The sequence below is a fragment of the Montipora foliosa genome, chromosome 3 (genome assembly GCF_036669935.1).
Source record: "Montipora foliosa isolate CH-2021 chromosome 3, ASM3666993v2, whole genome shotgun sequence".
NCBI lineage: Eukaryota > Metazoa > Cnidaria > Anthozoa > Scleractinia > Acroporidae > Montipora > Montipora foliosa.
This window is the reverse complement of record NC_090871.1, coordinates 70,749,942-70,769,941: the sequence shown is the minus strand read 5'-3', so window position 1 is coordinate 70,769,941 and position 20,000 is coordinate 70,749,942. Positions and strand designations below refer to the sequence as shown.

At 38.7% G+C, this 20,000-nt stretch overlaps 1 protein-coding gene across 8 annotated transcripts in view; it reads left to right on the top strand.

Moving 5' to 3' along the window:
• The first annotated feature begins 1,425 nt into the window (after positions 1 to 1,425).
• Positions 1,426 to 20,000, top strand: part of LOC137998145 (D-inositol 3-phosphate glycosyltransferase-like) — a 60,526-nt gene continuing 41,951 nt past the window's right edge. For 2 of the 8 annotated variants that reach the window (XR_011122704.1, XM_068844580.1), the window contains exons 1-3: positions 6,843 to 7,001; positions 8,107 to 8,172; positions 9,795 to 9,879. The gene's annotated coding sequence lies outside the window, so the exon portion shown is untranslated. Of the gene's footprint in view, positions 2,616 to 6,425; positions 6,711 to 6,842; positions 7,002 to 7,787; positions 7,825 to 8,106; positions 8,173 to 9,794; positions 9,880 to 20,000 lie in introns of those variants that run through there. The other 6 variants (XR_011122705.1, XR_011122709.1, XR_011122706.1 and 3 more) reach the window with 6 other exon arrangements.

Here is a 20,000-nt window from a genome sequence, read left to right as displayed (position 1 = left end):
AGTAAGGAAAGACGTGGCTACGCGACTACGCGGCTACACGGCTACGCAGTGGTCATTACCGAGATCGTGTGCTGAATAAGCACCCGGGGGGGGGTACTCGATATATCCCTGGGTGGGGAGGAGCGGCGTGGCCCCTCATACCCTGACCCTGTTTTAAGACAAATATCGCTGATTTTCCTACCCATTTTAAGATAGAATTCCGATTTTTGATACCCTGTTTAAGACATTTAACCCTGTTTAAGAAAAAAATTCATAAATCGATACCCTGATTAAGACAAAAAATGATAAATTCGATACCTTGTTCAAGACAAAAATCCCGAAAAACATACCCTGGCTGGCCGCACGTCTTCATTAAGCCTTTATAAGGGAGTACCCCCTCCCCTTCTCCCCCCCCCCCCCCCCCGGGATATAGCACTCGTTTACTGGTGAAGCCTAAGCGCTCGCTTTATCGATTAGGCGTAAGCAATCTCAAAATTTTAGCTTTCATTTCACGGTTCGGTTAACTAGATCGTGTGAAGAATATAGCACTCGTTTACTGATTATGCCAAAGCGCTCGTTTCAGTGATTAGGCCCAAGCACAATTTAAGATTTCATTTCACGGTTCGGTTAAGTACGCCTTTTAACGAGATCGTGTCTCTGATCGTGTGATGAATATAGCAATCGTTTACTGATTAAGCCTAAGCGCTCGTTTCAGTGATTATATAGGCCTAAGCATGCACTCTTTTAAAATTTTATTTTACAGTTCGGTTAACTACACTTTTTAACGAGATGGTGTGAAGAAGGGTGGAAGTAGCCACTGCGTAGCCACTTCTTTCCTTACTAAGATATTCTAGAGGAAGGGTAGTAATGACCACTGCGTAGCCGCGTAGTCGTCACTTTTCAAGATCCCTTTTGGAGTGGCGGGGTATTCAGCAGTTAGAAATCTACCTATTTGCAGCAGACGTATAGAGGTTTGAATTCGGCCAAAATCCCATACATTCACTGCAATTAAAACCGCGTTTGCCCCCCAAGGTGGCGTCAGAAACCGTGAAAAGGTCTATTTGAGCTGAAGAATATAATCTAGGTGAAAGAATTGATTTGTTTGCCAATCGGTGTCTGCACAACCGATTCCGGTCACAGTTTAAACAGCATCCAACAAAAAAAGAAGCAGCTTTAATCTAATTTAATTTTTAAAACGTACGGTGACTGCGTGCGCGGTGAAATAGACACCAATCACTGTCAAAACGGAAAAATAGTGTAAAACGTTCTGGAATTTTCAAATAAAATCGCGTGACTGATTCTTCAACATTGCTATGGCAACTGTCATTCAAACATTACCTAATTTGGTAATCACTTGCTGCGCCCAAGGAAGGTCTGGTTCTGAATGAAGAGTTTTATTCATAGGCAGCCCAAGTTCGCGTCACTAGAGAGCGTGTAATAATTACTCGGGCCCCGTAGGGGCTCGAGTTATAAAAGACGTTAGATTTCAGTTTTTTTTTTTTCCTGTGCAGCAAAATGCACAATAGAAAAACGTGGCCGTATTTGATTGGGCAATGCACAATAGAAAGCACGTGGCGGTGTTTTGATTGGGCAATGCACAATAGAAGCCACGTGGCGCTGTTTACTTTGGTTATTTAAAGCAAACCACGTAATCCAAGACCATGAAGAGCTCTGTGATGCGTTGTTTGGATTACTGAAGATCGGCATTGCGTTGGCTTAATCGATTTGTTCTTGGGGCGCTCAAAGCACATACAAAGAAAGGCATACGCTTTTCGCGGTAGACCCACACTAAAAGATGTCAAGCGTCAGCTTCGAAACGGGTCGTTCCGCGAACTGAATGAAACAAGAATATACTCGAATGTAACTGAAATGGACGCAACTATTGAAAGTGATACAAGTCAAAACACTAATTCTTTAATAGGCAGCGGGTACCTTATTGAGAACTACTCTAAAGATGACAGCGACAAAGAAAATAACTCCACAAACAAATGGACGCTATATTGGAATCTTCTGAAGACAAAGTAAAAACATTGGCACAGCGAACAAATGGCCTCACGCTTGTACCATATTCACCGCGAACAAACAGCCTCCCGCTCAGTGTACCATTGACTACGGAGATAAGTTTTTTGTCTATTACGTTTTTTTCTTTTTCATTGTTAAACAGTTTGTTTCTTGTAATGGTCTAGCTTATATCCTTTGTTCAAATAGCCATATTTGCGATCGTGTTCACTGCCATCTTATGTTTACAGTTCTGTTCTAGTTTCACAAGATTTTATGTCATCAGTGGAAAATGTGATCAGCTCTTTAGAAAATAACTTTGATGTAGTTTGAAAGGCTGTACAGTTATTTGATTCTCAATGATAATATAGACTTCATTCCGAAGGAGAAATACAGGTGTCGATAAGCAAAAGTTGTTTACTTTTGTTTTGATTTGCGTGAGCATCGACATAGACGTGCCCGAGAACCAAGCAGAATTACAGAGAAAAGGCTGAGACGTCTATTTTATAACAGCAGAAAAAGGAGGAAACTTGCAGGAACGTATTTGGGTACCAACGTACCGAGGTCATCCACATTTCATCGTATTACTAGCAAGGGAGATCACTTCCTCGTAAACACAACAAAAATATCTACCTCAGGTATGCGTTTAAATCTAAGCACGTGGTGCAGTGTATGTACCACTTTTCCAAAAAGCGTGGATGAACAGGTAAATGCAAAATGAAACTTAAATTTATGCAGAAATCAGGAATACCCGGTATGATTTGTAAAAGAATGTTTTGTTTTCTCAGAAACGAAACGTATCTATTTTGAATTTAGGGTGAACTATTTACACAGCGAGTTAGAGTGGCCAATCGAAACGGAGTGTGTAATTGGAAATATAAACATCTACGAGATACAAAAACAAACTTGTGAACACGTAAACCTAAAATATGCCAAATCATAATGCTGACAACACAAAGGCGGCAGAAATGGATTATGCATAGGACGTTTTGAATATCTGAATGATTTTGGGTTAGATGAAAGCGATATATTGTTAAAAATTCCCAAGTTTTCCCTTTTCGTGTAATTAGTAATGCAAACAAGTCTTAGTAATAAATTGGATTAACGAGGAACCAGTGATTGTAAAGCTAGTAATTGCCATGGTTCGTATGTAACACGTAATCATGAGACGATTCACGGAAAACGGAATTTGAAATGTTATGTAGGGGTACGTATTTGAAGGTAACATAGGTATTTGTAGACTTAATTCTTCGATGTATTGTGCATATAAACGAGTATATGTTTTTCTCTTTAAATGAGATTTTACTGCCCTATCAGTAAAATACGATTAATGACACGTGACCGTACTCGCGTTCTTTGTAGTCGGCCGTTCAAGGTCATAAAATCAACGGTTTTGTTGTAAATAAAACGAGGACATAATGACTTTGTTCCCAGATCTCAGATTATAACGTACACCTGCATTGGTCAAATCTGTTAAAGCCTCATTCATTATTGCTAAAGAGCACGAGTAATGCCTACCTGCTACATAGAAGAACCTGTGCAACTGGCAACTTTAATAGACAGAGTCTAGCTATAAAAGCCTCACTCAGCCGTCCAAGGTTCAACTGGCAGTTTGTCTTCTATAGTAAACCAACTAGCTGTTTGCAATTTGTTAAAGTTTTTCCCCTCCCTCCCTTTGGAGATGGCTTGGATATATCGCTTTGCCTTCATTAAAATTGGGTCCTCTCCTGTACGGTGACTTCCACCAAGCTTGTTGGCTCGTTTGCCTTGGTACATCGCTCGCTAACCAATACTCTTGTCCGATCCAGCACGTGCTGTTTACCACTCAGCTTGTGGTGCTGGGGAGATAAGTGAGGTTGTTCTACGTCACGCAATCTGGAAGTCGCATAGGCTAACCAGCCGCAAGGCAGTGTTCCCCTCAAAAAACGCCAATACGTCTGTTGTCTCGTTCTATTGCGCCTTGCGTTGTGCGTTTAAAAGCTAATTATGCATGTTGATACCAAGGAACACCGTTCAGAGAGTTTGAGTTCACATTTCTATCTTTGTTTCTCGAGAGTTTCAATACACGAAGCGAAATAAGAATGACAGGTCAAGTGACCCACACTATAGTATTCCATTCCGGAAACGAAACACTACTTTTTGTTTTTTGGAATAGTTTCTTGTTAAAAGTCTAGTCCACTGCATGGCATATTGCTGGTACCGGTAAGTTCAACCTTTGGAGGGACATAACCTAGAAAAATCCTGGTTCACATCCTATTGATCCTAGTAAAACAACTGTCAAGGTGATGTTTTAGTGTATGGCTCAAATGCTGGTAGTGAATGTGCAACTATGTCACTATGTGCCATTATATAATTATAATTATGATAGGAAATTAATTACTTCCCCGTAATTATCAGTTGTAAATGTAGGAAATGAACTATACACTGCCTTATCAAGCTTGTCGAGACAAACATATTTCATGTTAACAGAATTACCTGCAGAAGTCATAGCGTTCAACACAACTTTTCAGATTCAATACAGCCCAAGTCATACTGGTAATGTACTTGGAAGTTGCACAATAGATTTTGCTTACTGTATGTCCTTGACAGGTACTTTCCAAAATTTGGTCACAGAGAATTATAATTCTTTTAATTTTTTTTTCTCAATGCGTGAGTGGGCGGAATTCAACAAATCCTGCGATCTGATTGGTTCCGGGAGCGGGCGGAATTTTCTCATCCGGCCTGCTCACGGCAGGCGGAAACCTAGCCTTAATTGCGTGAGCTTGTTTGATGACCTTAAATTTCCATTTTTTTTACACCGATTCCGTTTACATACAGAGGTTATTTTTCATTAGACAAGAAGTTTGGAAATTGAATTTCTCTTGAAACGTTCAGTTTGTAAGTCGCTTTAATACTGCATTCACTATCAAGCGCGGTGCGAGTCAACAATTAAAACAAGTGATTTCAGAGAGGATGGGGGAGAGGGAAAAAAAAAGTTATTTACCAGCAAAGGGTCGGTCTGTATAGCAAAAAACTGTGACATCGTTCTCGAAAAAGCAGCAATTTCAAGGCCTCGGTCACAGTTTTTCCCTATACGGACCTCCCGGCTGGCAAATAACATATTTATTTTGACAATTGGGTACATATTACTGCGAGTATTTAAATTACAACAAATGGTATATTTTAAATATTTGATTCTCGTGCTATGGATTCATTTGGCATGGCCTCAAGGAACTTTTGCACTTCTGGAAGTATTTTCAAGTGTCGAGATATAGTGCACATCTTCACGTGTCGCGCACGTGACAAAGTGACCTTTACGTGCACCACTGCACGAAAGTTTGGTCATCTTGGAAAGATGTTTTCACATCTCACTTTCGTTTCTCTTTCATTTTTTTCTACAAAAGATGTTTCGATGAGTCATTTCGTTTCATCTTAAGCCGTTCAATTACCGTTTCCCTTCTCAAACACTGAGCAAGAATACCCATCGATCAGTAAAAAACAATGTCAGGCTTAGCCACTTTGGCATAAATACACTATTTTTACCTCTTTTCCATGGTTCAGTGGTCATTGTCACCACCTGTAATGAAGATAATCTGGGTCCGGGTATTCACTACATACACAGTCGAACATCATGAGAATCGCAATGTAAGGCCGATGTGAGAAGGACAAACTTCTCTCTGTTGTTTTCTTTAGCGCTAAATTAACCATACACCACTCACTGTACTTTTGCAGGCCCGAGTATAGGCTACTTGTAGCCTCTTGTTGATTACTAGTGGAAGATGACCTTTGAGTAAAAGCGGTGTTGCGTTACAGGCAGCCGTTGAGAATTTAAACGCGTTGTAAGACTTTGTATGGGAAACAAAATACCGAAGATTATGAAGCCTAAAAAACGCTCAATTTAACGTTCATTCAATAAAATGAATAAAAATGACTTACCTCTGGTGTATTTTTGTGCCTTTTGGAGCTTGTTTTACCGTTTCGGGAATTCCGTGTTTTCAATGTTCTAAGACGAAGTCAAGGCTGCACACTACGATTCCGACCGTTGTCAGCTCAGAGGCGGTTTGCGACTCGAAAATCCATCCCTGCCGCGATTTTTTCACGCAAAGCTAAAGCCACATCATTTGCGAACCTCGGTGAATGTTTCGTCGTCAAAAATCCCCACGCACTTGGCTGGAAATGAGCATTTTGTGCTTCCGATTACACGATAGCTGATGAAGTTAGTGGCTGGTGACACTGTATCACGACACGGAGCTTGGATCCGAGGTCAAATCAACTCCACCCGACGAGGTACAGTCATTTCATGTACAACACTTACACCATCCCCACAGCGGCTTCTCGTAACCATAGAGCTCTTCGAAGCCGCTGTGGAGATGGGGTAAGTGTTGTACATGAAATGACTGTACCTCGTCGGGTGGAGTTGATTTGACCTCGGATCCAAGCTCCGTGTCGTGATACAGTGTCACCAGCCGTTAACTTCATCAGCTATCGTGTAATCGGAAGCAGAAAATGCTCATTTCCAGCCAAGTGCGTGGGGATTTTTGACGACGAAACATTCACCGAGGTTCGCAAATGATGTGGCTTTAGCTTTGCGTTAAAAAATCGCGGCATTGATGGATTTTCGAGTCGCAAACCGCCTCTGAGCTGACAACGGTCGGAATCGTAGTGTGCAGCCTTGACTTCGTCTTAGAACATTGAAAACACGGAATTCCCGAAACGGTAAAACAAGCTCCAAAAGGCACAAAAATACACCAGAGGTAAGTCATTTTATTGAATGAACGTTAAATTGAGCGTTTTTTAGGCTTCATAATCTTCGGTATTTTATTTCCCATACAAAGTCTTACAACGCGTTTAACTTCTCAACGGCTGCCTGTAACGCAACACCGCTTTTACTCAAAGGTCATCTTCCACTAGTAATCAATTATTACACGCTCTCTAGTGACGCGAACTTGGGCTGCCTATGTTTTATTTGGCTAAGTTGTGAAGAAGATGAAAAGGGAATCAAGGCCGGACTGATATACTATGAAAGCCTCGTATTAAAACCTTTGGTAAGCGATTTAAAACACTGTAAAGGAAAATACTTGATAGAATGACCGTATCCTCCGACATTTGGCCATGATCGGTGGTTATATGCGGAAACGAGCGATTGCACAATACCCCTCCACAAAGGAGCGTTACTTTTGCTGCGCGAGCTGTATTGAAGAAGGGAATGAAAGTGGGTAAAGTGGATTGAGTAGAATGGCTGGTGCCAAGTCGGCTTAAACCTTAAGTTTAAATTGAGTTGAGTAGAATGGCTGGTGCCACAGAGCTGTTGCACTAATGACGTCATGAAATTATTGAGCCCCAAGTGACTCAGACAAACAAAGTTACAACGGAAATGAGGCATAATATTCAATTCAATCTTTTCGGTTTTAAGCAACGTCGACCGTGTTCTTGGCTCTATTCTCGAGAGAGAACCAGAACACTACACAGTTGAGCAGCTAGAAGGGTGTTTAAAGTGTAGGGGGTTGAAATTGACGAGCAATTAAACAAATGAGGTGCTGTATAAGGTCGCTCATGTAAACAGTGGAAGTGACCATTGCTTGATCAGAGCATCGATAATGGCCCTTGGTCTGTGGCAAAAAATGCAAAAAAAGGTTTGATGTTGGAAGGAAATGGTACCATAGTGAAAGTTCTGTTCCTTATTCATGGCATCTGATAGGATGCGGTGATGCGGGACCGCATAATTCCTTAAAATCCGCATCCTCCGCATAATTACGATATTTTCCACATAAACAGAAGAAATGCCTGATATTAGTGATAAAGCTGGTGCTAACGATCCTCACAATCCACAGGCACCCCAAGCTCAGTGTGAGCGTGGCCAACAAAAATGTAAGGATTTGTATTGGAATCCTGATAAAAAGCTTAAAAAGATAATTATATATGAAAAAAATCTCAATTAAAAGGCCTAACCTTATTGCCATTAGTTGTATATTTTTGGAAGAATCATATTGTACCCATTTCTAGCATTTGTTCAATAATGAAGGTATTCATTCTTGACGTATCTTGACTGTTATCTTGTTGTTAGTCATTTTATTGAAAATGATTATGGAATGCATGTGTTATAATGCAATTATAACAGTTTTGCAGGATATCAGTAAACTTTCTTGCCAGATAGCCAAGCTGCGTGACTTGCTAGAGTGTATAACACAGAGTATTACAACATGGTCTCCTATCCAGGTATTAACCCCATCCAACAGGAGTTAACGTTGGTGGACAATAGGCCAGTTTACAGTTGCTTGCTCAGTGACCTACAGTAGCCTATGAATGGCTGTGAGGCTGCCAGTGACCTTGTATTGATACAGGCCTCACTGCTTTTATCATGTAAATTATGGTGTTGTTGTAATTCTAATTTGACATTAGAAAAGCACAAATTTAAGGTTTGTATCAAAGCAGGGTCACCAGCAGCCTTGCTGCCATTCTTACTAGCCAGGTAACTAAGGGAAAGGACAAAACATGGACCCCCCTTTTGGACCGGGTCCATGGACCACTTCTATGGACCCAGTCCATAGACCCCCCTTTTTTTGCTAAAAAGTGTCCCAAAGCATGTTAATGAGCTTTTTTGGTTCCTTAGAAAGGTCAATTTCGGCTAATTTGCTTCACTGTTCTTGGACACCTGCAATAAAAAACTACTTGAACTTCAGACAAAATGTTACGTGCTCCAAGGAAGAATGGAATGGGGCCATTTGGGTTTTACTTAACCCATGAGTGGGATCAAAGACCCTCGCCCACATCATTTTCCAGGGTGAAAATCCATTTAATTTAGGCAATATGATTTTAGTACATGTATCAATCGTTCTGATGTAGACAATTTTATCATGAAAGTAAATTATCAGTGTAAAATAGATTATTATAATTATCATACATTTATTCAATTTATTATATTATAAATAACAAATTAATCTCTTTGAAATGAAAAATTTATCTTAATTTCATTGACATGAAACTGGTTGGCATTTTTCCAGAACAGGAAAACATTCTTTTATATTATTCTAAAAAAGGTCATCTGATGCACTCAACAGTGGACTCCAAAGTTAGCCATCCCCAACATAAACAATATATATTAAAAACATTAACATACTATTTTATAACAACAAAATACCAGTGATACATGATATTGTTATTGTTCTCTTTGGGTAATGTAAAATCACTCTTACATGTAGTAATGAAAAAAGGAAACAATATGTAGCTGATATGGCATTATGATTTTAATCATATTAAATTAAATTAAATTTTAAATTCTGTGACACTGTTCAGTTTCAACATGCACTTTTAAACCCTTCCCCAATCTAAACATTGTCACAAAGTGAACACATCAATCATCTTTTCTAAGGTTAAAAGGCTCATTAACATGCTTTGGGACACCTTTTAGCAAAGGGGTTCTATGGACTGGGTTCACAGAAGTGGTTCATGGACCTGGTCCAAAGGGGGGGGGGGGGGGGTCCATGTTTTGTCCTTTCCCATTACTAATACCCCACTCATACCTGAGTGTCACACTGCTCTGCATTGCTGCAGTTGAGAATTTAATATGCATGCAGATTACACAATATTGAAGAATTAGTCTGAATAAATGATTGTCACCGCAGTCTTAATTTCTATAGTCTAAGATTCCACATGATGCGTAAACTTTAGGAGCAATAAATACTTGTCACTGCAGACCTGTAGTCATGCAGTCAACGATTATGCATGACTAGATAAAGAAAAGAGCTGATGGCGGTGATGCTATTAATATTGCATGGTTTTTTACATCTTGAACAAAACACTGACCCACTTCTTATCAATTTTTCTTTTCTTGCACACAGTGTGGGAAGATGTCAAAAAAGCCAGAGCAAGGTCGTAGGCCAGTAGGGAAGGTCATCAAAGGCATTGGTTTGGAAGTATTGCAAGGTAAGAAAGAGGAACATCAACATTCTGGTAAAATGTTTCTAGTTTCTGGTACATATAGCACAAATGTAACAGCAGTATATCTTGATAACAATCATGGTGTAATGGTTTCTATTCAAAAAACAACAACAGTGATTTGTTTTTCAAACTTCATGAATGACCTGTGCAAATTAGCAAGTTTGATGACCAAAGGTGAAAAGTACATGAATTTGGTAAACTGTCATGCAGCGCATTATACATAAAGGTCATGTTACTGGATATCTAGATAACATATAGAAAAGATTTTTTTTTCTTTTCTAAAGAAGCAATTGAGATCAGCTGAAAACCTTTTAAAAAAGGGTTTCAGCTGATCTCAAAATCCGCATCCTCCGCATAATTACGATATTTTCCGCATAAAACTGAAGAAATGCCTGATATTAGTGATAAAGCAGCTGCCTACCACCCTCACAAACACAAAAGCCAAAGAGATTGACTATTTTGAAACGCTTATTTTCCTGAACATTGAAGGAAACACGCCATTTCGTTCGCAAGATGAAACTTCGTAAGCAGTTTCCACTCATTTTTCAGGAATGAGCCTGGACTCTAGTTAAACCGTTTTCATAACATACCCTAAGCTCGAAATTTTTAAAAAAGATACAAGGTATGAAAATTTAGCCGCAAGTTATAGTAGCAAATTAAATTGCATCATTTTGTAACTCTGGTAAAGTAGGGACAATCATTGTGATGAAGTACTGTTGCACAAACAAAGAGCCCGCAATACGCATGTGTAAAAAACTGCTGAAAATGGTGAATGATCGAGGGAATGGATCGTGGTTCAACCACATCACAATTTTGCTCCATATCTCCAAATTGAAACAAAATTCAGGACAAGAAACAAAATATTTTTTTATCGCTTTATTTCTTTTAGCAAAAGTTTTGGCAAAATGCCGATTACTAACCCTTTTATTTTAATGGTGAATACTGGTCGCAAATTGACGACTCGGCCAGATATCTTAGGGTGCGTTCGATTGACCATATTCCAGAATAGGAATACATAGAACACCATAGAATGTAAGTTAGAAATCGTTCGTTTTTACAGAGCTTCACATCCAAATTGTCAATTATCTGCTAAAATGCTATTTTAAACATATTTTTATTATCCTTGCTGCTTCCAAATGCGCCAAACATGTCGTTTTAATCATCACTCCACGTATTCTTATTCCGGAATAGGGTCAATCGAACGCACCCTCAATCGCAAAGGGAAAAAAGCGACTGTATTGGTCGCAATTTCTAGCCCTGATTTTCCATAAGCATGTAAATACATTGCAATTGGAGGGGACTAGTTATTAGTTTTATAAAATAATGTTCAAATTTCCGCATAATGCGGTGTAATTTCCGCATAATCAACACATGTTTACGCATAATATGGCCAAAAATTTCCGCATAATCTTTAATTTTTTTCCGCATCCTATCAGAAGCCCTGATTTGGAGACATACATGTAAATAAAGATGCTACATCTGGACAAAATTTGTCTGAGCAAAATAGATTTTTGGCCATGAAAATTCGAAAATGTGTGCAAGTTCCTGAAGCGTGTTTTAAACAGTCATGCGCTTCAACTTTCTGTAAGCTAGCACTTCCATGACAAAATGAAGACCCTCTCCATTTTATTGTTTTAGTGTGAAATATTCAAAAGCTTTTTAGCTCGGGTCTTCGTTTTGTACTTTGAAGGGGGAATTTCTACAAAACGAAGACCCTCTCGATTTTATTGTTTCAGCGTGAAATAAAGCTTTTTAGTGAGGGTCTTCGTTTTGTAGTTTGAAGGGGGCATTTCTACAAAACGAAGACCCTCTCGATTTAATTGTTTTAGCGTGAAATAAAGCTTCTTAGCGAGGGTCTTCATTTTGTAGTTTGAAGAGGGCATTTCTACAAAACGAAGACCCTGTCGATTTTACTGTTTTAACGCCGAACAATGCGTTTCAGCACGTTTTAGGTTTTCGTTCTTGGGTCTTGGGTCTTCGGCCTTCGTTTTGTAGACACCCCCGGAATATACCGGAATGAGCCGGAATGACAACAGAATAAGGCAGAATAAACGAGAAGGACACGAGAATCAAGCTGATTAGCGTGGACCGGAATGACATAGAACAAGTAACATAGAACAAAGTAATTTTTTTCATTCTAGACTGTGAATGAATAAGTGTTGCAGCATAGAGAGACTGACAAAAAAAAAACAGTTTACATTAAAGGGGAAGTAACAAGACTTGGAACGAGTCACGATACGTTCTCACAATTCTTCATGTAAATATATTATCAACAATCGATCTTTTTTCTGTGCTTCTGACTTCTTTCTTCAAACAAGGAAACACCTCATTCAGGTTCAATGGCATTATTACCAACAATCAGGAAGAGAAAAAGAGTCTTCCGGTCGTTTGCCGAATCTCTTTCCGTATATCTCCATCACGTGTGATTCATGGGAAGCAGGCAAGCAACAATGGTAATTAGTTTGTGGTTCGCTGAACTTGATTGTGATTGGTCAATACACAATTGATTTGTCAGAATGAAATAAAAATGTTTACGAGTTTTCTTACTCGCACAGTGAAAGCCGCCTCCGAGATCCATAGACAAAAACAATAGGACATTTGCATGATGACGTCATTTGACTACAAGTACCAGAAATTCCTTCAGATTTCGCTTGTCTCATGTTACAGTACCGCTCAGAATTAACCCAGAGGAGGTTGGACAGCAGCGTGCAAGGCGTCATGGGAAATTTTTATTTTTCAGTCAGTTGCCTCCAGACTTCAAGGGAAACACATCTCCGTTGTAATCAACATTGACGCCATTGATAGACTGGCCGCAGAGTCAACTTCGTTTAAGAGTTTCAGTTGCTTCTTCTTACATTGCTGTGACATGCTCAATTTATTTACTTTCTCTGTTCGAAGCCGGCTCTTTTTGATGATCAATGGGTTCGAGAAAAAATTCCTTTTGAAAGACGAATGTTCATTTTGCAACTGAGCGAGGAAATTACATGGACTGAGCGAGGAAATTAGATGCTCTGAAGTCGGCGTCAGTTCTATTTAAAAAACCCAGTGTTGATTTTGAGGTAGGGTATCAATTTTCTTGTTTTAGAATCATGCATTGTTGGAAATTTGTATGTATTTGAGGCTTGAGCCATCGTCGTTCTAAACTGTGTGAGAACAGATTTTCCTGGCTTAATTAATGCACAACATGTTTAGAGATCCTTCTTCTCATGTTGTAGTTTGACCCTCAAGAAAGTGACCAGGAGAGCATCCTCCTCAGAAACAGCCATTGCACAACCGCATCGAGCTCCAAAGGAAACTTTGTCAGTTGCTCCATATATTGTTAGATGTTGACAGGATGAATGTTGATGCAACTGTTCGTCTTTCCCAAAAACCTGAAACGGCTGGCCATGGAATATTTTTTGGTCAAACATTAAAGGATGACAAAGAAGAAAATGAGGACATTCAAGAAAAAGGAAATGTTTTATTGTTTGTCACATAATGGACTGGAAAACTGTAAATAGCCTGTCCTTAAAATTAAAAATATAATTTTAGTTCACCATGTCACTGAAAGTTGCCCTTGGTAGACAGGTAGTTCAGGTATCGTAATGTTTCAGAACATATCTTAACATAAAATAAGTCACCAATGCTTACCTTCTGAAATAAGATATCAATCCATTTGTTTTTTGGGGGTTCTTGTTCAGAGAAATGCTGCTTATCTTGTGAAGATAGCCCCCTGATAGTCAAATTGCTCACATGACAGTTCTTTCAGAAGTAGTGAAATTTCAGGAGATAAAAATGTGCTGTACACGTTGGTGTTTTAAGGTATTGGTGGCGCCCACGACAAGCCAAGACAGGAATTTTTGAAAATGGCACAGAGAAAAATAAAAGCAAACTGTCAGGTCCAAGTGCAGCTGAGACCAGAGCCAACTAATGGCAAGGACAAAAATACCATAGCCATTGACTTGAACCATGGTAATGGATGGTTTCATTGTTACATTGCCAGAGAATTCACAGGTTTATTGCATACACTAATTGAAAATGAGAAATTGAGAAATTGTTGACATACAGGTAACTGTCCACCACATCATGGTTTTTTGTGTGTGAAAATTGGATATAACCCTTTAATTTCAATACTAAGAAAGGAAAAGTGGAAAAGTATGTTATGCCACAGTGCTCGGTGAAATAATATTAAGAATTGCTTAAGATTGTCTTAGAACTACTCGCTATTTGTATCTGTAACAATACTGTTGATTTTGTTTAATTTACTGGTATCAACTATTCATAAGTATAAAATCTATGAACAATATTTTTTTTATTGTACATGTACATTAAAATACTTTGCTGAGTCTCATAGAAACTTAACTTTCCGTGGTAGACGTAGTGTGTAGTGCACTGTAAGACATCTACCATGGCACTACAATGATACACAGTACCAAAACAATATCGTGTATTGTTAGGGCTACATATTAGGCAAAGACAAGTTGAATCTCCTGAAAAACAAAATGCAGCTCAGTTGACAGTTATGGAATAAAGCACTGTGTTACTGCACTCAGTCTGAGGTCGCTCGTTTTCACTCCTTCCTCTCCCCATCTGATGTACCTCATTGGAAAGCTTGTTCTTGATGCCATTGCAACTGAGAAGCCCTTAATAACATGCATAAGTGGATTATGGAAAGATAAACATGCAGGTTTTCCTCTGCAAGAACTTATAGCAGTACCGATGTTTGGAGTATTAATTTTGCAAGATTTTTGGGGAAGATTTGCAAAAAGAAATATTGTCCCAAAATTGAGAGCATGTTGTCTGCTCTCAGAACACTGGAAAACAAATTATGGGCAGGAATTTCCTGAAACACTGTCGTTTGTATCAAGCACAGGTTGAGTTAAGATAATTCAAAATCAGTAAAGAAAACTTTATTTGCACTGACCAACATATTTTGAGCATATGTTCAGCAGCTCAATTCAATGAAGCTGGGTACTAATAATGCACCTATCAATGTTAAGCCCCAGGGAGGGGGGGGGGGGGAGTTTGATTGTATGTGACGTCCCCAGGCTAAAGATTTTGATGGTACAAAGGACATTTTACCACCTTCACTTGCCGCTGGGTGGAGATTTTGACCAATTATTTTGTACAGGGGGTGGGGAATTTGAATTTTTTCAAATGAAAATGTCAAAATCCCCACCCCATGCTCGACCCCCCCAAAAAGTGAGCAGCAAACCAAGATGAACGTTTCTGTTTAGGTAATTTGCTCATCACTTTATAACAATAAAAATTGGGTTTGCTAAGTTTGTTTTTCTTTTTATAAGTACCTGAAGATAAAATATAAGCAATTGATTCCTTCATGCTATCACAATAGTGGCAGCACAAATATAATTTTGGTGTTTCACGTATGTATGGAAGCATGATACAGTATTGTTGTAATAATTATAACCCATCAACTAATCAAGTCGATTTAAAGTGTCAATACTGTTTTGAGCCTTTTTGAACCCACATCACTAGTTGTCATTTGGCACCATATCACAAATTTTAACAGAAATCTTATTTGATGAGCGAGTTCTGAATCTTAAAAGAAGAAGAAAAATCTTAAATAATCGAAAAGTTTTTCTATCATGAACCACTCTCTCTTATCTCTTGTGGGGACAATTGACTTATCAACAAGAATACTTCATACACAACAATGGTTCTCCGGTTTTAGAGTGAAACAGGGTTTTCCTCGAGCTTTAACTGACTCTTGGTGCTTGTTTTGGGAGCTTCCCTTGCGTATCATCAGATGATATGTGCTGCCTCCTTGAGCTTCCATACATTTTCAGCAGCATTTAGCTCAGCAAAACATGAAAGACAGATCTTATCTGGCCACATTTCCCCCGTGTACTCTTCGAAAAGAGGTAACATTCCGCGCCATTATGTCATGCGAACACAACAAATCTTGCAATCCGTTTTGCTGTATTTCGACAACAATAACTCAAAATCCGTAGCGGGGGCAAGGGGGGGCGACCTATAAAATAGAAAACCCATTTGTTATGCTATATAGTGTTGCATAATTGAAGACTCTAAAGTGAACACAAAGCGAGAAATCGATTTCTAAAAAGGGCACACTCGAAGCGTGTCAACAAAACAATGCAATGTGGGACTTCGTAAAATATTATAAAAATGTACGATTAAAATTCGTCTTACCTTTAAATTGCCTTCATAGCAATGAAAAACAACTCCAATATGTTTAATCTGGCGCATTTATGGTGAATTATCAATAAACCAAAGCGAAAAAATGCCGAATTAACCGAGGGCTTCTGAGTTTCTCCATGGAACTTTTCGTCCGACATGAAGATCTGTATGAACGCTGCTCATTGGTCGAAATTTATCACGTGACAGCTGTCCAACCTCCTCTGGAATTAACCTAACAGGGAACGCTGAACGGAACGCGTTACATATTCGTTCAATTTCCGTTCTCTTATCCGTTCTATACCCGTTCCGAATCCGTTCCAGCTCTGTTCTCTTTTGTTCCATTGGACGCGTTCCATGTAACGCATTTACAAGAAAAAGAACGTGTTCCTTTGAACGCGTTCACAAAAACCGGTAACATTCACTGCGAGATGAAGATGGGATTGTAACTTCGTCAAGCAGTTAGTCTTTTCCTAAAACGAGGTTTTTGCGCTAGAGATATAAAAAAAAAACAGTTAAATTATTGCAGTGATCAATAAGATTTCTTTTTCAATGGTGCAAAAATATAATATTTGATTGTATACAAAAAGTGAGCAAAACAAGGACAAAAGACGACTTATGTATAAATTTGGCCTTGCGCACGGTATTGGTTGTCAAACGCTTACCGACAATACCCGAAGTTTATCTGTTATTTCTTTGTTACAAAGTATTTATCTGGAATAATACCGAAAATAAAAGCTTGTCTATTATGTCTGCTGTTTATTTTGATACTTTCCTTGTGTTGATTTTGCTTTGTTAGCGGACAGCACAAAGACAAAGTTGGTGGAATCCGAAAATTTTCCGTTGGACGTGTTACATTTTGATCCGAAACATCGCACTTTTTTCTATCGTGTGTATCGCTTTAACCTTTCTATCGTTCGTTTGGTTCGCGGCGGCTATCGTTTGAAAGAATGGAAAAAGAGAAAGGTTTAAAGCGTCTTAAAGGTTTCGAAGGTTTAAAGTTTGTACTTTGCGTGAGAGAATTAGTCACGTATTGTGTAAAAATTGTCACGTGCTAGGCAACCAAACTTGTTTAGTGAAGCAGAACGAGCCAGTTGTTTTGTTTGCGCACATTTCAAGGCTAGTGGAATTTTTACGTCTATTTTCGGTTATGTACAAAAGAAATATCTTAAAGGAACGATTAAAGTGAAGGAAACCCAGTGTTTTACAAACGATTCAAACCGTACGAACCAAACCACAGATCAAACGATAAATTTTTGGCGTGATGGTTGAAAATTTAGTGCAAAAACTAGTCGCGTAACGCTAGTTCTAAAGTACTCATTGTCTGTGGATGAACGGTATTATCCAACTAATGTGTACGTAAATTTTCAAGCCTCTTTGGCCATATTGAGAAAAATAAAATACTTACACGAACATCTCAATCGCGTTCACTGCAGCTGTTTTTCTCGCTGATTTGAAGTGCGGGTTTTTTGTTTTGTTCTTAATTGAAATGAAGCTTTCTCTTTACCAGCTAAATGCACATGAAATGTACTTTCCATCTCCGTTTTCAGATTATTACAGTTTCCCAATTGTAGTCTTAAAATCAAGCGCTTAATTTAGCGGCCTTGAACACCAATCCCTTTTTTAACTGGGCCGGGTGTCAAGCGACACGCGCCTAATGCTAACAAATGTGGATTTCACAAAGTACACGTAAATCTCGCTAAGAGGCACTCCTAAGCTGGGACGTTCTCTAGAACGCGTTCCTGCAGATGAGAACGTGTTCTAGAGAACAGGTTAAAGAGAACTTGTTTGTTCCATATCCGTTCTGCCCCCGTTCCAAATCCGTTCTGTTGCTGTTCCATTTCTCGTTCAAGTTTCGTTCTGATTGCGTTCACGAACGCGTTCCATGTTAGGTTAATTCTGAGCGGTACTGTAATTAGAGCTATTGTTATTTTTACCCCACTGGGAATACAAAATTTGTAGTCAAATGACGCCATCGTGAAAATTGCCTATTAAAATAACATTCTGTTTCTCTTGCTACTGTATTTGTTCACGAAAAAAATGTTACTTCCACAACAAATAATTATTCATTTAGTGACGGATATACCCGTCAAATTTTTCTTGTGATCGAAGTGTTCCAAATGTTACAAAAGGCATAAATGCATGCAATTCCTTTAGGGAATCGTGTGACACAACAAAAGCTGACTGAAACAACCGAAAATCGGTCGGCGCTAACTAAAACACCAAATTTGGGCATTTTCAGGTTCATTCCGGTATATTCTGCTTTATTTGGTTGTCATTCTGCCTCATTCCGGTGTCATTCCGGCTCGTTTCGGTATATTCCAATACCATTCTTGTTCACTTCGTTTCAGTCCAGTGTCATTCCGCCTCATTCCGGCATATTCCGGTTTATTCCGGTATATTCCGTTCTGTTCCTGTGTTTAGTAACCCCCCGAAAAATTGGGAGATATACAGATCGATGTTGATTAATAAAACATTTCTTTTGTTTTCCCATCGAGGATTATTAATGAGTTTAATTATAATACTTATTTTATTTTATTTTACTTATTGGGGGAGGTACAAAAGTGGGACCGGATCAATTCAGATTGCTCACCTCACTTTGTAAGCCAAAACTATTAGATATTTGTGCCGATTTCACCAAGCTTGGCTGAGAGATTATGGCGAGGGTGATTACTTGAGGCCTTATCATTTTTTTTATGTCAATCCAAGGTGAATTATTCATTAATAATTCATAAGCTCATTGACCTATCAAATGGTCGATAATACAGCTGTACATCATGTGCAGTGACTTTATATGGAGACATTGTAAACCTCCTCCTTTTACGCGTGGCATCCAAGCGACCTTTAGGACTTTATTCATGATATTAAAGTCAATCATCTTACACCTGCCTCGTTTTTTCTTGCCAATAATAGTTCACTTTTTGACTTTGCAGGCTTTCCACCCCAAATGAAATTGAAAAGTATTGAGTTGATTTTTCCGATTAATTTTTTCGGGATGACAAGTGCAGTTGCACTATAAGTTAGTTTTAGAAGCGGCTGTAGTTTTCACAATGTTGATTTTTCCGTAAAGCGCACGTTTTCCTCTTCCAATTATTGAAAGTATTTTCTAGGTTCCATATTTTTTCTACGAAAGTAAGCTCGTTTGCTTTAGTTGAATCATACGAAAAGAAGATACCTAAAGCTTTTATTGAGTCTTGAGGCCAGCGGAAACCGAAAGGCGGGGTATTGGTGTTGTTTTTCCAACAAGCAAGCCACATATACCTTCTGTTTTTGTAGTGTCAATTTCAAAGCCAGAGAGGTTTTTGAATTCATTTAGAAGTGTGAGCAGCTGTGTGATAGAAGCAAGGTCCTGCACAAAGTCTGTGGTATCGTCTGTGTATAGTGACACTTTGATTTATTTTATATTTTTTATTGTGGCATTACTTCTGGTTGCATTGGCAAGTACTTGTGTACCTACACTGTATCTGTATGTAGTTTTGACACATAAGTTTCATCTTGAAGTACACTAGTGACTGATTAAATTTCCAAAAGCCCGGGTCTTTTTCTTGTTTGGTTCCACGGATTTAATAATTATGAAGGAGAATCGCGGAATGGTCTGTTTCAGGCGCATATAAGATGTTGCAATTATCTGTCAAAGCATTTAAAATGTAATCAAGGTGACATTGTATTTTAGAAGACTTATTCCTCTGCGTAAACTGTTCTTCATTTTGGTTGCATTCACGCCAGATGTCATTTAAATCATTCAGGCTGCTTAATTTATTAATTTCTTCAGCAACTGGTATCTTTTGAGAGTTTATTTTGCCACATTTTTTGTCCATTTGGGTCAACGTACGATTGAAATTATACCAGCTATTATAATAATTTCTTCTGAATATTCTTGGAGCCGGTTTTGTAATTCTTAGAAGGAAATTTGTTGACAAGTATGGTACGTGTTTCTGTAAAAGTCCCTTATAAAATTATGTATCTGCCAT